We start from the raw sequence: 18,045 nt of genomic DNA, 5'->3' as shown, positions 1-18,045 counted from the left end.
CACCTGAGGGGGATGTATCAGATGCAGGTACCTCACTGTTGCGGAGTTGCCCAATCCCATCTGTTAAAAACAGAAGGAGAAAGAGATTAAAAAAAAACGAGTAAGACATTTCTCGGTGCCCATATGAAGAGCAGCATAAGCATGTGGTGAACTTCAGACACAAGCTTGACTTTCCAGCATGTGTTTAAAGTTAAGGGCTTTGCCCAGCTGAAGCCGATGTGAGTTAGGAAGGAGAAAACTGGCCCTGAGTAAGTCAGTCAAGTTATATTCCAGCATGATGTCAGGAGAAATGGAGTTAAAATCTGCATGTGAAAGCAGCCAGAAACCAAGCACAAGCTACACCCTAACGGTGTCAGGTCAGCATTTTGGATTTCAAGTTAAGATGTGGTTTCCCACACCCAGCACTGCCAAGCACCACTGTTTTTATGGGAAAAACCTAGCCAGACATCTTTCCTAGACTATTATAGAACTGGAAAAGTATGTTTGCTAAATATAAATATGTGTGTATATATATATATAACTCTAAATATATAACTGTGGACCTAACTATATGTATCATTTGCAAACACATAGATAGAGATCTATCCCTCTACAAGAAGCAGTGAACAACTTTCTGGTGCCCTAAATAACCGTCTCATTTACCAGCAAGAAACTCTTCCTAAAGCAGGGAACCACCAGAAACAAACCTGAGGTTTCTGAAAGTATGTGTTTCTAAAGACTGTTATCAGGTGGTAGAAAGCATCTAGAAATTACCTTATTCAGCATCTCACATTTAACCATGAGTTTGGAAGTTTCTGTTCAGAGCAGTCCAGGGAACTGGCTCTTCTTAGACAACAAGTAACTACTTAGGGCTGCACAGACAAACACAGCAAACAAAATATGATAATAGTATGGAAGTCCAAATTCTACTGTGATTTACACTCCATTGAACCCCAAAATTATGATAGAATCATAGAATCATAGAACCATAGAATGGTTTGAGTTGGAAGGGACCTCAAAGCCCATCCAGTTCTACTCCCCTGCCATGGGCAGGGACACCTCCCTCTGGATCAGGGGCTCCAAGCCCCATCCAACCTGGCCTTGAACCCCCCCAGGGATGGGGCAGTCACAGCTTCCCTGGGCAACCTGGGCCAGGGCCTCCCCACCTTCACTGTGAAGAGTTTCCTCCTAAAATCTTCCCCTCTCCAATTTAAAGCCATTTCCCTCATCTTATCACTTCAAGTCTTTGTAAACAGCCCCTCCCCAGATTTCTTGTAGCCCCTTCAGGCACTGGCAAGTCACTCTGAAGTGCCCTCAGGACCTTCTCTATGCTCCAGCCCTCAGATCATCCTTGTAGCCTCCTGTGGACCTGTTCCAACAGCTGCATCTCCTTCTTATGTTGAGGATTCCAGAACTGGACACAGGACTCCAGGCGAGGTCCCACGAGAGAGGAATAGAGAGACAGAATCCCCTCCCTCGCCCTGCTGGCCACGCTGCTTTTGATGCAGCCCAGGACAGGATTGCCCTTCTGGGCTGGGAGCTAAAACTATTCTCTAACGTACTTTTATGTTTTCAAATCACTACCCAAACTGATCCACACAATCCTGCTCTCAAGAGCAAATGTGCTGCTAGCAAACCCTCATGATTTATAATGCTGAACTGTTGCACAAATACATTAGCAAAAATATTTTAACTACAGTTTCACCCTCTCTTCCCCTTCCCTTCCCTCTCAATTTTTTATTGGGCAAAACATGCAGACTTATAAAGTCTTGTTAAAAAGAAGCCATCTAGCTAACCCTGTAATTATATGCATAGAAAGAAAAAAGAAGGAGAAAGGTAAGTGAGTGAGAAATCTTTATTTTAAAAGCAAAAGTCAAAATTGCTCTTTCATTTAAAGTATTCACATTTGAATTGTTATTTATGTTTCAATTGAAAAAGAAAAAGAGAGACTGATAATATTTGTAGGAATATGGTTTTCTTCCAAAAAGCTGGTACACTGAAAAGGGTGAGGGAGGTATTTGTGACCTAGATGTTGATGTGGTGAACAGGGACATGGGGAGATACAGACAAGGTCACGCCAAATTTCTGCAGCAGGGCACGATGTTCATCACAGCTCCCACAATAAGTCCAGTTTTAACTAGAAGGCCAAACACCTTCCCTTGTGACAATCACTCCCTTCGTGCTATGTAAAGCATCTCTTCCATTTAAAATATTTGAATCTGATATTCTCTGCAGACCTGCACTTGCAGCTGCTCTGCTCGTGGAAATATATTTGAATTCAAGATGAAAATGCACAATCCACTTCAGGTTAATAATGAACTCTGTTTCTCTCATGCTGTTTAATTTGATATTGGAGTCAAAGTATTTTCTGTAGCCTTTTGCACAAACTCATCGGAGTTCTCAGCCACCCCATGAGAGTTTGCAAAGGTCAGAAGAGAATTCCTGTGCTCTGGGGAGGGACTTTGCAGACTTTTACACATTGAGATTGAGGAAAATTATTAGCTTTATGGGGTAAACCCAGGACCTAGGGAATTTTTCTTCAGCAATAAATTAGGAATATTGTTATTCCAGGCCTGAAGGGGTGGTAGAGAATATGCTTCTCAGGAAACTTGTGGAGCTGTCTGTCAGCCCAGGCAGATTGTTCCACCCTGGGAAATGCAGGTCACGTCTTTTCAAAGTAGTTAAATCTGGAATAAATGCCATGACTGTGCATTACGTCAGCTGTGGATATGAGTTAACACTAACAATATTCATATTTTATGTTATCTAAAAGCTCTTTGTTTCTGGGCCGCAAGACAAATGGGCATTGGGCACAAGACAGTAAACACAAGGCATCACAAAAATCTAACCCAAGTAGTGTTACATGGTTTGAAAATCCACCAGTATTAGTGGCTGCAACGTGTATTGGAAGATTGTGAAAATAAGCCTTTGTGTAAAACTTCAGCACCCCCAAATTTATTGTATTTTGGCACCACTAAGCTTTGCAATGCTCTGGTTGCTGACTTCCCTGGGTCCAGAACTTCATTCTCACACAAATAAGGGTCCTGTTTGCGGCAGCAGCGCAGCCTGCGGTCTCGGCTGTGCCATCCCAGCAGCCTTTGACCTGGGTTAGGCTGTCTTGGGCTAACTCTGATTAATATCGTTTTATGACAGTGAAAGGAGCGCAGTTGCGGGGAGCTGCGATGTCTCTCTTTTCAAAGTTCCTTTTCATGTTTATAGGAATCGAGGCAACATAAGGAATGACCCAGCCACTCGGCAGCAATCTCGTATCATTCTGGTTTTGATTTTACAGCACACCAAACTAATTTCTTCTGACAAAACTCAAGCTGAATCTTTTCTTAGAATATCCTCTAATTCACCACAGATGGAAGTTGCTCTGCTAGCTGTGAAGGAAGGCTACTCATTACTTGCTAAATATATTTTCTCCTCTGTGATCTCCCTTGCAGAGGACAGATGTGTTGCGTGTAAGATGTATGTGTGCGCCTGTTCTAACACACACAGCAGTGCATGGAGAAGGGGTGCAATAAACATGTATATGCTTTTATTTTTGAATGATATTTTATCTTTGCTTGTGTCTGTAAAATCAGGAGCTTGAGAAAAGTCCTTGGGGCAAGGATGACTGAAGGATCTGGCAGACGCCAAAATTATTTATATGCGCAAAGATAATTTACACTAAAACTGTTCAGACTCTAGATTTAAGTTTGTGAAAGCTGCAAGAGATTTTTTTTTTTTAAGTATAGCAAAGATAAAACACAGGGTTAATTAGAACCAAATGTTGCTTAGATTGGTACCCTAATGTTCTCTGATCGGTGTGACGATTAGCCTCAGATATTTTGAACAACAGTTTCTCAAAAGATATTACATTACATTCCATGTCTAAAGAGGCTTAGTAACAATAAATATTCTCTTCAAGATGCTATTATTTTCAGTGCAGATAGGAAGGTTTGACTGGGCAACAACTGCAGGAGTGTATCTAATTCCTTGCGCAGAGAAGTAAAATATAACACTTCAACTCTTACATGGAGACATGCACGTTTAATTTGGTATTTTATCTCCATTCACTTGTAAAAAACTAGTAGATTACAATGCACAGGAATTCAGTCTTATGAATACTCACATTTCCTAAGGATTAGCCTTATCAAATATCAAAACAGGCAAAAATCATCCTCCATGAAAGAAATCCTCTAGAATTAAGTAAAGTTATAATGACAGTTGCCTCGACGCCTATGAAAAGAAAAAGATATCGTATTTTTTAATCTGATAGAGGCTGTCTGTTAGTCAGAAACACCTCCTTGGTTGGTTCAGGTGAGTTTTTCATCCTGGACATCAGAGAGGGCGTCTGACCAACACCCACCACAGGCTGGCACTCACAGTGGTGACGGCATCCTCTGCTGTCCAAATGCATTTCTTTTAATTAAATTTATTTGTTTGCAAAATACGTTTGGTTTCAGGGCTACAGCGAGACATGACCACCATAAAAATAGCTCCAGACTAGCCTCTTGGCCGCCTGCAGCTTTGCTAGTAAACTAAGAAGCAGGGATTTAGCAAGTGGAGGGCCCAGGCAGAGAGGTGTGGCTTGCAGCTCTTTTAAAAGTAGCCAAGTACATTCTTAATTGCATTTCTGCAGGGAATACATTCCAGAAATGTGGGCTTGCTACCAAGAAAAGTCTGTCAGCAACAGAGCTGGCTTGTGGTTAAGTCACTGGACTGTGACTCAGGATATCTGGGTGCTAGTCACAGCTCAGCCACAGGCTTCCTCTTGACTTGGAGCCAATTATTTAATCTTATTTTCCCACAGGTAAATTGAGCAGTAGCTCCCTCTTTCCTTGTAGGGAGATTGTGAGAAGAAGAATTCATTAGTGCATGCAAGACATTCAGAGTCTACTTCTTAGATAAGCTTTTTGGGAGAGGGATCATACAATTTCTAGCAAACAGAAGAACTCTACTGAGTTCTCAAAGAGTTTCCACAGTATTAGATTATATGCAAATCGTGATAAGTGGACCAGAAAAGTCAATAAATATATAATGCTTCATTTAATCTCATGTGAGTTGGAAGATTAGACTTCTCTGAGTCATATTGTTACTGTTTTGCCATCTGCTGGATTACTGCCTTTCAGGTTTTTTGTTTGTTTGCTTGTTTAGAAAGGGCAAAGGTGTTACTGGGTGTATGAGGGCTGATTTTCAAGCTCAAAAATGAAATATCCAAAGAACACTTGCTCACATATTCTTCATGATGAAGGTCATGAGGCCCTGGCCCAGGCTGCCCAGGGAAGCTGTGGCTGCCCCATCCCTGGAGGGGTTCAAGGAAGGTGTCCCTGCACATAGCAGGGGTGGAACTGGATGGGCTTTTAAGTCCTTCCCACCCAAACCGTTTCTGATTCTACGTGAAAATTACCTCCCAAGGTGAACAGTACCTTTTTTACCTAATTTTCATAGGAGAAATACAGAGCACACAAAAGTTCTATTTGCACACCAGGAAATGCTTGGTAGAAATCACGGTACACGGCTTTATCATAGTTGCATCTCTTTGCAAAGCGATGGTGGAGAATGAAAATAGCTTATTGGAGTGAATTTGCAACACCTTTCTTTGCGTCTTGGACAGCAAAAATGACTAGTTGCCTGTCCCAGCCTCAGGGCTGGGCTATATTTGACCGACACCACAGTCTGTGCACACACAGAGCCAGTTCTGGGTAAACCGAGACAGGCACAGCTTGTGGAAGATTGAGAGAGCTCCCCATCAGCTCCAACCTAACTTGCAGTGCACATTTCTTACCCAGATAGATGTGTAGCACTTGTGTAAGACAAATTTACTCTGATATGAGTAGTCAGTGCCAAACAGGAGGATAAATCACAGCAGCACAAACTCTATTTTACACTCCTTCTGAAGGTCTCCACAAGAGATTTGCTCCGGTTGTAATTTCATCAATGCAGACAGGTTGATGGAAACTTCCTTAGCCTAGAAAGCCTGTAACATCCTGGCTGACAGCAGAGGAGGGGAGTTTGTGACTGTTAATAGTTATCTTTTACTTAATGTGTCATTTTGATAGCTGTGTCATCAGATGCTACCCTGTTGCTGTGTTCTCCACCGTACGCTCGCTGGTAGAAAAGGCAAAGAAAGCAGGAGAGTTGGCGGTGACCCTGGCAGGACAGCATTGATTTAGGGCACAGAGCTGAAGCGCAGCTCCTGTTCAGGCAGCACATGCCTAGGGAACAGAAAAGGGTGACGAACTTGAAGCTCCCAGGTAGAGACAGGAATTCAGATAATATGGCTTAGGCATGGTATCAGTCTTGAGGCCAAAATCTTCAAAACCAAACTAATCCAAACCAAGATATCTTGTTTTGTTCTTTCTGATTTCTCAGTTTCAGAAACTGAGTGTGGATCACGTCCTGTAAAGTCCTTGCTTCTATCTGTTTTGCTCACATCAATAAATCCGGAGAGGCAAATGCCACGGAGCTGAGCTGCTCTGGAAGGAAAGTGATGTGGGCTCTGCTTATAAAGAGATGGAGCTGTTGGAACGGGTCCAGAGGAGGGTTACAAAGATGATCTGAATGCTGGAGCATCTTCCCTATGAGGACAGGCTGAGAGAGTTGGGGTTGTTCAGCCTGGAGAAGAGAAGGCTCCGAGGAGACCTTATAGCGACCTTCCAGTACCTGAAGGGGCTACAGGAAAGCTGGGGAGGGACTGTTCATGAAAGCTTGTGGTGATAGGACAAGGAACGGATATAAGCTGGAGAAGGGTAGATTTAAACTAGATATTAGGGAGATTTTCTTCATGCTGAGGTTGGTGAGGTCCTGGCCCAGGTTTCCCAGGGAAGCTGTGGCTGCCCCATCCCTGGAGGTGTTCAAGACCAGGTTGGATGGGGCCCTGGGTAATCTGATCTAGTGGGATGTCCCTGCCTGTGGTAGGGGGGTTGGAAGTAGATGATCTTTAAGGTCTGTCCCAAGCCTAACTGTTCTATGATTCTATTCAGAGCAGGATGTGAAATTACTGGTGTGCATTTCATCCTCAGCAACAGGAATGCAGCTTTCCTATACTGCATTCTAATAACTGTAAGGGGCCTGGCTCTGTTTCACTTTTAATGCTCTTCATTCAAAGTCTATGTTCTTCCACAGCACGCCCCTTAATCCAGATGTGCTGTTCCTATGGACCGGCAGCGAGCAGCTGTCCCACACCACACACCTTCCTGAGCAGCTTTCCTTGATCTTTGCTTCTGCATAACCAAAAAGGACCAAATTCTGACCACCCCCACACACATCACATGTCTCAGCTCCTCAAAAGAAAAATAAAAGTACTATTTTGATTTTATTGCAACTCCTTGTATAGGAATATGCTATCAAAGTTCACCAGGGTCTTAGCCTAGGAGGAACAGGGCCAAAACAATCATGAAACTGCCTGCTGTAATATCTTTTCTGTTCCTAATGGAATACATAGAGAAACAGAAAACCACAACTGATGTTGTTTTTATTACCCATATTTTTGCTGGTTAGCTGTCTATACAGACACAGTGCCTGGAACAACAAGCAGGATTCCACCAAAATTCCTTAATTTTTTTATTAAAAGTTTGGAACAGGAAGCCCTGACTCAACAGACAAATTCATGCCTACCCAAGCATCAATGAAGCAATGCCTCTGCATCTAAGAATGAGTGTGGGGAGCACTTAGAATCATAAAATCATAGAATTGTTTGGCTTGTAAGGGACCTTAAAAATTATCCAGTTCCATCCCCCCATGACACTTCAAGGTGTTTGATTGAGAGCTTCACAAGTGGGCAAGGAATATTGGCAGGTCCTGCAGAGAGTACCAAGGGAGCTGGAGCAACAGCGGTGAAGAAAGATAAGGAGGTGATAGGCAGCACAGAGCCTTGAAAACGGAGATAACTGCAGCAGTGCAGTGGAAAATCAGGACATGGAGGAGAAAGGAAGGACGGGGAGACATGGGTAATATATGACTAGTAAAACTAATAGCCTGAAAAAATACAGTTCAGCCAGAACATAATCAGAGCAGGACAAGAAGAGGAGAGAAATGCTCACCCTTACAGTGTCTTTATTTTGAATGGGAGCATTAAACTACCTAGTGTGGCATGTTAATTAATTTTTACATTGTTATTTCATTCTGCATTAGTGTACTGTTATTCAGGCCTGCACATAAAATCTGTACAGAAGTATGACTGATTGTCTGTTTGAACTTTCAAACACCTTGTTTGTTTGGTTTTGATTGTTGCTTGCCAGATGGTTAAGCATATGTTTAGCAGTTTTACAGGAGGAGAAAAAAAAACAACCAAAAAACCCAACACATGTAGTATACGGTGAAGAGTTTAAAAAGTACTGGCAATATTTATTAGCTTCTAATGCAAAGCTAATGTTAAAAATAGTCATAGTGACAGGATATAGTTTAGGGGTGAAATGACTGGTTCCCTGTAGCTCTGGAAACAGAGGATCCACAGACTTCCAAGAGAAATTAGGAAAAATTTTTTCACAGAAAGGGTCATTGGGCACAGGCAGAGGCTGCCCAGGGAGGGGGTTGAGTCACCTTCCCTGGAGGGGTTTAAGGGACGGGTGGACGAGGTGCTAAGGGACATGGGTTAGTGTTTGATGGGAATGGTTGGACTTGATGATCTGGTGGGTCTCTTCCAACCTGGTTATTCTATGATTCTATGATTCTATGATTCTAATTAACTTGCTTAACTTCAGCAATCTAGAGTTTAGCTAAGTCACCTGAAGGAGTTGCATGAGACAGCTTTACAGAGTTATCTCAGAGGAGTTTGTTTGCCTGCTCTCTCTGAAATACCTACCTTCAAATGGGAAAAAATCACCTTGGGGAGGTGCCTGCCTCTCCTCTTTGACTACCGACAGAGACTGAGCCCTTAAATTGGACTGGATATTCATTTTTTAGACAACTAAATTTTGGAGTAATCTAAACAATCCCATCTGATTTTATGATGCTGCCCAGGATGATTGTCGGATATTGCACAAGTAGAGCAGAGGAGAATAGAAGCATTCTCTTGTCAGGAGTGAGACATTCCTCTTGCTTGTGTTCCCCTCTTTGATGTGTTTCTTTCCTGCTACTTCCATGTTTTGCATTCATTTCCAGCTAGAAACCATGGTCTAGATTATTCCTACCTCATTACAAACAGATAACTGAAGTATCTAAATTAGGAGCTTGCTTGCCCTTGCCTCCTCTGCAGGGGATTAAAAGAAAGAGGCAGATGCTCACACAAAGAGGGCAGCTGGGAGGTGCCAGGCTGGCACGGGAGGATCCTAAAGCGATCCCTGCAGCTCAGGTGCTGCAGGAGGTTAAATAGGAAAATAAGAGTTTAAGTGATAGCTGCTCATAACAACTTGAATTCATCATCCTTTAGAGGTCTATTCTAATGCAGGGAAGCAGTGAAAGTTGTCTTTTAATCCTTTGAAGAATTAGACTTTTTCCTCTAGACTCTGTCTATAAATAGTGGATTAATTATCTCCCAAAGGGAGAGATGGTAATTCATGCTTGACTGTGATAACTCGAGGTAATCATTCTGATTTTGCCCTACAGTGTCTAATAGTGGCATTTGCAAGTGTAAACCGAGGAAAGAAGAAAAAATCTATAATAGTGCAGAACACAACTTGTCCCCCCTCCACGATAAAATGCAGATATTTGTGTTCAAAATGTGCAAGGCACGATAGCTAAGTTGCTATTGGCTATTTCTTTTCTAGGAGAGTTCAAAAAACGATGAGGATACTCAAGGATGAGGAGATTTGTTTGATAGATGTGTGCGTGTGAGAGATTGATCTTCCAGTGGAATCATCAGGAATTAAAGTGCCCTTTGAGGCAGGCTGTTGCAAAGAAAATAGGTGCCTGGTGTTTGCTAACCCAAATGAAACCTTTCCCTTTTGGTGCAGAGATAAAAGTCAGAGTTTCATACCAGCACTCAGCTATCAGGAGCGTGCCTTTCACAACTGATAAGTGATGGTTTCTACACGCAACAGGCTGCCGGAGAAGTCAGCTTGCCTTCTTTAAGCCCTTGTGGTTTCGAATTCACAATGAAACACTTGCAAATTGCTCCACAAAACTACGCTGGGGTGAGAATTATGGAAAAACCTGGACAGTGTTCAAAAGCCTGGCTTTGCCAAGCGAGCGATTCAACCAATATACTGCATTTAAAGGGAGAAAGAAAGGACGGGGGGGGAGGAAAGAGGGAGAAAAAGGTTTTCAAAACATACCAAAAGAAGCTTGTTTGATGATAAGCGCTGCAGGTGGGGAAGTTGATTTCAAGTGTGAAAACATTTAACGTTTTATTGCACACAAATGCCTTAACAAAGCAGTCGTTTGGGTGTGTGTGGAGGGGTGTGGGGGGGTGTGTGGGTGAGTGTGTGCACACACACATGCAGTGAACAGAAATCTATTGAGTTCCACCAGACCAGACGTCTACATTCTGGAGGGCTCATTGCAGCCAATAAATTTGGCTAAAAGTTTTTTGGTTTTTTTTTTCTTTTTTATTTTATGAATTCTGCTATAAAAGCTAATCCTCCTTTCTAGACTTAGCATAATTACAAGACACTGTTCTGAGTGCCAAAAATGTCAACTGTAGGTTGCAAACATGGACACGTTTAAGCAGAACCATATGTGTGAATGCAAGGCAAGACCTGGAGTAAGCGAATCGGTTTACCTTTTTCTGGAGTCAATTTATAATGCAACCTTAGCTCTCAGAAATACTAATACAGCTAGTGATAAATTACATTGCTCAATCATTTATTAATAATCTTCATTGGAAAGAAAGATTTTATCGGTGCTCGAAAATCACTAAGTTAGAAGAGCACAGCTGCTCAGGGCTCTCGAGCCAGAAACTTAATATTAATGAACTCTCATTAATACCTAATCAACTCGTGATATTTTGATCCTGTGAGAAAACTGATGGCCAATAAAAATAAACTCAATATGTCTTCCTATCTAGAAAAAAAATTATAAATTCAGGAATGCGCACAGTAACCAATATACAGTAACTAAGGTTAAGCACTTGGAGGTGAATTTTCACTTTTTTTTTGTAGAGGATGGATTTATTCTGTCACCCAGGCAATTTCAGGGTCTTACTTTGTAGGATTTATATAGGCATTCAGACTTAGCAGATGTATTCACATGCGATACATTAACTATGCAAAACTACTTTCCAGGCTATTCTGGATTAGGGTCTTAAAAACAGACCACTCTGGAAATGAAATCCTTCAAAAAAAAAATCCTTGTTCCTCTCTGAACGTGATTCTGCTGCACTTCAAGCGTGAAATCCACTTAAATTCATATGGCATTTGAAATGATATCATATGTATTTCTGTGTAAGAAGAATGTGCTGGGTTTTAACCCCATCGTGATGACAAAATGAGGAATGCAAGTGTGTTTTAGGCTTGAATTAGGAACACAGAAACTGTCATAGCAGATCAGAGCAATGATCCATCTGATCTACTGCTCTTGCTCAAAGGTGACCAGCACCAGGTTACCAGGGAAAGTTGCTCCAATGAGTAGAATCAACCAAAAGGAAAAATAACCATATTTAGAGCAAATGCATTTTTGCATCAAATAAATGCATGTGAAATTCTAAGCCATACATTGCAAACGTGCAGAATTGTACCATATTTATAATTATCTAACATTACTATAAACTCGTTTTTCTCTGCTAATCTCCAAGATGCTTAGTGAAAGGCCTTGTCACAACGGGTCCACAGGACATTTACATTAAACAGAAGAAAAACAAGCCCTTTTATTTCCTTTCACGCGATCTAGTCATCAGGTTCCCTGAACATCCTCATGTTTGTATGGGTAAATGAAAATATTGGCTGCACTAGATATTGTACCAGGTTGGATGGAGCCTTGGGCAGCCTGATACAGTGGGAAGTGTCCCTGCCCATGGCAGGGGTGGAACTGGATGATCTTTATGGTCCCTTCCAACCCAAACTATTCTATGATTCTATGATTCTATGATTCTATGATTCTATGATTCTATGATTCTATGATTCTATGAATTAAATTACTGAAACAAAGACCTGACTTAGATTGTACGGAACTCTGTAGCCCTCACAGAGTGCTGTTTCATCTCTAAAATAAAAGCCAAGTAGTAAATAATATCGGTAACCCTATGGCAGAGGAAATATCAACTAACACAGATGCAAAGAAAGGTAACATTGTAAGCACCTTAGCCTTTTCTATTTTGAAGTTAAATGCATCAGATGAATAAGGTAATTATTAAGCCAAATTGCTGCCTTTTGCAGTTCAAACTCTGTTTCTTAGGTGAGATCCTGATGTTTTTGCCAATGTAGATGGTAGAGCTTCAAATCTATTATATTTTGCTCTACCCTTTGGAGTGCCTCCAACAAATATGAACCATTCTGATGTTTTACAACAGTGCAGCAGCTTGTCAGTGCTTTTGTTTCTGAACAGTGTGAGAGAAGTGCCAAACGATGCTATTGTACATTGTAAGAGTGTTTCAGCATGTTGGGGAACATGGAGTGGCTGTCGATGTGACAGTGATTAATGACTGTCAAGTGTCAAAATGAGATATTGCACATTCAGCCTTGGGTTTTGCATTAATCCAACCAAAAACCGATGCCTTACAGGGTAGTCCCAAATCCCAACCAGCTGCAAAAGAAAGGGCACAGTGCTTAGGCGTCTGTTGTTTTGTGAACTAATTCTGGCCTGGGAAAAAAAAGAAAGGGAAAAAAAGAAAAGTAACGAAGTAGAGAAAAGCTAGCCAAGATGGCTTATTGGTGTGGAGATGGAAAGAAAAGTCATATCTAGTGATATGCTGCTGACTTACAACCTCCTGATATGACCTTCTAGTACCTGAAGGGGCTGCAAGAAAGCTGGGAAGGGAATTTTTACAAAGGCTTGTAGTGACAGGACGAGGGGGCAATGGGTATAAATTGGAGGGGAGCAGATTTAGACTAAATATTAGGAGGAAATTCTTCACGATGAGGGTGGGGAGGTCCTGGCCCAGGTTACCCAGGGAAGCTGTGGCTGCCCCATCCCTGGAGGGGTTCAAGGCCAGGTTGGATGGGCCTTGGGCAGCCTGATCCAGTGGGAGATGTCCTTGCCCAGTCGGCACTCCTTACTTGAAAACTGTGGTAAATTATGAAAGTAGAAAATAATGAGAAAAGTAAACATCACTGTCCCCTTTCCTTAGAGGTAAACTAAAGTTAATGGATTGTTTAGTTGTTTCATGTGGTTAAATTAGAATTCTCTGTCAGAAATAAGAACTGGTAAGACGCCTCTTTTGCAAATCAGTTAAGACTTCCCTTTTCTTCTGCAGAGTCTAAGATCAATTAAAAGTGTAAGATCAGTTAAAATGCGCTGAAATGATACTTTTTTACTTTAGAGTGCAGAAAGCATGTGGTTCGCACAAAATTGGGCTTCTATACACAGAAGTGGAAACTGTTCAGTAGACACTCAGTTGAGGCTAGGACCAGGGATTTGTGTTCTTAAAAACTGTTCCTACAGTTGATCTGACTTTAGGCTGGTAGGTCTGTGAAATCTGGAATTCCTTTTGGGTAATTATCACTAACATCAAGAACCTTACATAATAGTGGTTACCAACTTAGTTTTCATTCACTGACGCAGTCCTTCCTCTTGTCTTCCTAACTGAAAAAATATAATGGACAGGATTGAGAATTTGAGGAGAGATCAATTTTTATAGACAAATTAGCACATCTCAGTTCAAGACAAATTCTTCAGTCAGCAAACATGTTTTTGGCAGCAAGGAATAAGCGTATAAGGCAAACAGCTTCTTCTAGTGATCAGTGAAATATAAACTCCTAATTACTGTCCAACCTAAGCATATTAATTTTCTTCTCCAACACGTTTAGTTGTTTCAATATGCTATTCACAACAGTAAGAAGTTATAGGATAAAATGTTTGTAACAGTAAAAACTTCATAGGCCCCAGAGCCTATCACTGGATTCAATAAAACTGAGAAGTTAATTTGGATGATGAGAATAATAAAAAGATGACTAATTTGGGAGTCTCTGCCGAGATGAGAAACAACATAAATTATTTGGCATGAGTTCATTTAGAAAAAGAATACTTCCCATAAACATTTGGATAATAAAGTATGAATTAAACCATCACATTTCTGAAAGACACTTTTAGAACACAGGGAAAAAATAGTAATGATTTTGTAGATTGACTAAGAAAGGTCTTTTGTGGAATAGCTTGCATGTCACTGTGAGCTGAGAAGAAATGGGACCATATGTGTACCGAGTAATTAGCTATTAGATTGGACCTTAACACAGAATCATAGAATGGGTTGTGTTGGAAGGGACCTTAAAGAACACCCAGTTTCAAGCCCCTGCCATGGGCAGGGACACCTCCCACTGGACCAGGTCTCTCAAAGCCTCATCCAGCCTGGTCAACACCTCCAGGGATGGAGCAGCCACAACAAGCACCCCAGGCAACCTGGAATAGTGCCTCACCAACCTCACGGTAAATAATTTCTTCCTAATATCTAGTCTAAATACTCCCCTCTTTTGGCTTAAAACGATTATCCCTCATCCTATCACTGCATAAAGAGCTGATAAAGAGCTCTGATAAAGAGCCCCTCTTCATCTTTCCTGTAGGCTCCCTTTAGGTACTTGGAAGGTCACTATAAGGTCTCCCTGGAGCCTTCTTTTCTCCAGACTGAACCACCCCAACTTTCTCAGCCTGTCCTTGTATAGGAGGCCTTCTGATCATCTTCTTGGCCCCCCTCTGGACTCACTCCATCAGATCCGTGTTTCTGTGCTAAGGACTTTAGGTGAGAGTGAAGTGTACTGAACTGAACACCATACTCTAGGTGAGATATCATGGGAGCAGAGCAGAGGGGCAGAATCACCTCCTTCAGCCTGCTGGCCACACTTCTTTCAATGCAGCCCAGGGTACGGTTGACTTTTTAGGCTGCAAACACATATTACTGGCTTATGTTGAGCTTCTCATCCATCAACACCCCAAGTCCTTTACTTCAGGGCTGCTCTCTTCCCATTCTCCATCCAGCTTGTGTTTGTGCCTCAACCCATCTGCAGGACCTTGTGCTTGGCCTTATTGAACCTCATAAGGTCCGCAAAGGCCCAGATCAAGCCTCTCAAGGTCCTTCTGGATGCCATCCCTTCCCTCCAGCATGTCAAATGTGCCACACAGTTTGGTGTCATCAGCAAACTGCCTGAGGGTGCCCTCAATCCCACTGTCACAGATTAAATATCATAGATTAAATTACAGGTGTAAAACAATGCTACAAGGAAAACAAATCAAAAAACATTTCCTCCTTGTTGCCTGGGTTTAACTATGGCAAAAGTCTGACAAAGCTCTGATTAGGATGATGCTGTCAACAGTGATGAACATGACACCAGGTCAGTTCCAGTAAACTGAAAGCATTAAAGTGTGTACCAAGCTCATTCCTGTTGTTCAGTTGTCAGTTTTGGCCTGAGCCACCCAAATGATGCCCAGGGATAGTTCAAGGGCTGCCAGGGGTTGGTGATCACTCACAATATCTTGTCTGGACACAGCACTCCCTGGTCCCTCTTATTTACTTTTATTGGGAAAGTGTGAAAGACACAGTAGAGAAGTTGGGAAACCCAAGCAGTTTCAAAAGTTAGAGACAGAGAAAAAAGGCTGATGCTGGAGAAGAAACACAGACAGGTAAAGATGAAGAAATGAGGTCCAGAAAGTACTCTGGGAGAGATTTCAGAGAAGAAATATTGGAAAGTGAAGGAAAGCAGCTGAAAGTTTTAGAGGATTAAAATGATAGATTTCTCTCTCCTTGGATTCTGTAAGTTATTCTATAGTAAACACCATATACAAGGTAGAATTATATGACTCTAAGGATTTATGCTGTACAGTCTGCTGCTTTCAATGAGTACTGCTTTGTTAAGGAAATATGTTGACCCTGGAACAACACAGAGAAGTGGCAATAAGGCATTATAAAAAACTTTCTGGTGAGAATCAGTTTGACTGAATGGATTATCTGGGGTCTGGGCTAAAAAGTGCTCATAGAAGATCCCATAGCTATAAAGAAAAATAACATACCCTGAATTTTGTTTTCTGTAGGTAAAATATTAGAATCATAGAATCCCTAGGGTAGTAAAGACCTTTGAGATCATCAATTTCAGAAATACCTGTCCACTACTAAATCATATACCTAAGCATCTCATCTACCCATCTTTTAAACCCCTCTAGGGATGGGGACTCAACCACCTCCCTGGGCAGCCTCTGCCAGTGCTTGAGAACCCGTTCAGTGAGTAAATATTTCCTGATGTCCAACGTGAACCTCCCCTGGTGAAGCTTGGGGCCATTCCCTCTCATCCTATCACCTGTCACTTGGGAAAAGAGACCAACACTCACCTCTCTACAAACTCTTTTCAGGCAGTTGTAGAAAGTGGTAAGGTCTCCCCTCAGCCTTCCCTTCTCCAGGCTAAACAAACCCAATTCCATCAGCTGCTCCTCATAAGACTTGTTCTCCAGCCCGTTCTCCAGCTCCGTTCCCTTCTCCAGGACGACACTTGCACTCGTGCTGTGCCTGCATAGCCGCACCTGAGGCAGGTGAGAGCTCAGACCCAGCAGCGAGAGCCTCTGTTGCAGCCACTGCTGGCAGCGAGGGGCACAGAGATTATCTCGCTCTGCCTTCCCATTAGGAATGAACTGACTGCTTAAAAATGTATTTGGTTCCATTGAGTTTGAAAGACCACAAAACATTACAAAATCCTAAAAAAAACCCCATAAACTCGAATCCGTCTGAAAAATGATTTGTTTTTTCTGCCAAATCTCCACTAAAGGCACAGACTGCAAACTGATGGATTGACAGATTTATCCCCATAATTCATTTCTGCTTCATAGCTTAAGAATAATTAGCATTTCTTAGCCAATCAAACAACCTGAAATAATTGTTTCTGTTTCAGACCTGGTTTAGTTTTCATCTCTCTTAAAGAGCAGCATTTTCCATAATGTCTTTTAAATTGCTTCCACTCAGTAAGGATTTCTTGGCAAACACGATCTTTGTTTCTCTGTTATCGTTGTTTCCTTTCATGAGTACACAAAATCTGATTTTGAGTTCCAAATAGATCTTTAATCAGAAATTCTATTCTTAATTTGAAGTTGAGTTTAGACTGTGAATAGTCTTATTCACATCTTATATTGTAAAGATATGGAATAAGCTTTGTTTTAGACTCTCTCCACAAAACTGAGGAAAAGATACCTTTAAAAAGTCAAAATGACATAAAAGCTCTAGTTTGTTGCACCACCTGAAATGGGTTTGAATTACTTCTGCCATTCCCAGTCTCACAGTGCTGACCATCTGAGGAAAAGCACCTCTCTGGGAATGGCAGGAAGATGTGCCAGGGGAGGTTTAGGTTGGGTGACCGGCAATGGTTCTTCACTCAGAAGATGGTAACGTCCTCCTTGGTTTGGTAACCTCTGCCATTCATGTGATGTAGGTAAAACAAACGATTAGTGCTCGCTCACTACTGATGGATGTGGGGAGAAGTGCCAACTTGTCGGGACCCTTCAGTGTAGGGAGGCTTCCAGCCACCTCCCTCTTTCACGCCACCCATCAAAACAGCCCAGGAATCAAAGGATCAAAATTAATCATCAAAGCAACAGAGGAACATTTGGTGACTGTTGCATGTCTGCTCCTCTGCCAAGTAAGACCTACTTGGTGTCAAAGAAAAGAAGCAAATGTTTTATTTTTTCATACATTCATCAAAAAAGGTATGTAGTTATAAGACTAGGGGTAATGTCTATAAATTGGAGAGGGGAAGGTTTAGATCAGACATTAGGAAGAAATTCCTCAGGATGAGGGTGGGGAGGCCCTGGCCCAGGTTTCCCAGGGAAGATGTGGCTGCCCCATCCCTGGAGGGGTTCAAGGCCAGGTTGGATGGGGCTTGGGCACCTGATCCAGTGGGAGGTGTCCCTGCCCATGGCAGGGGGTTGGAATTACATGATCTTTAAGGTCCCTTCCAACTCAAACCATTCCATAATTCCGCAACTCTGTGATTGTTTTCATCACCCAAACCCATACTGGTTGTTTCCTACACAGCTAAAGACAAGGCATTTTGAAAACAGGCTCTCTTTTGTGCT

This window comes from Phaenicophaeus curvirostris, chromosome 2 (assembly GCF_032191515.1).
Source record: "Phaenicophaeus curvirostris isolate KB17595 chromosome 2, BPBGC_Pcur_1.0, whole genome shotgun sequence".
Taxonomy (NCBI): Eukaryota; Metazoa; Chordata; class Aves; order Cuculiformes; family Cuculidae; genus Phaenicophaeus; species Phaenicophaeus curvirostris.
Note: the sequence above shows the minus strand (reverse complement) of the source record.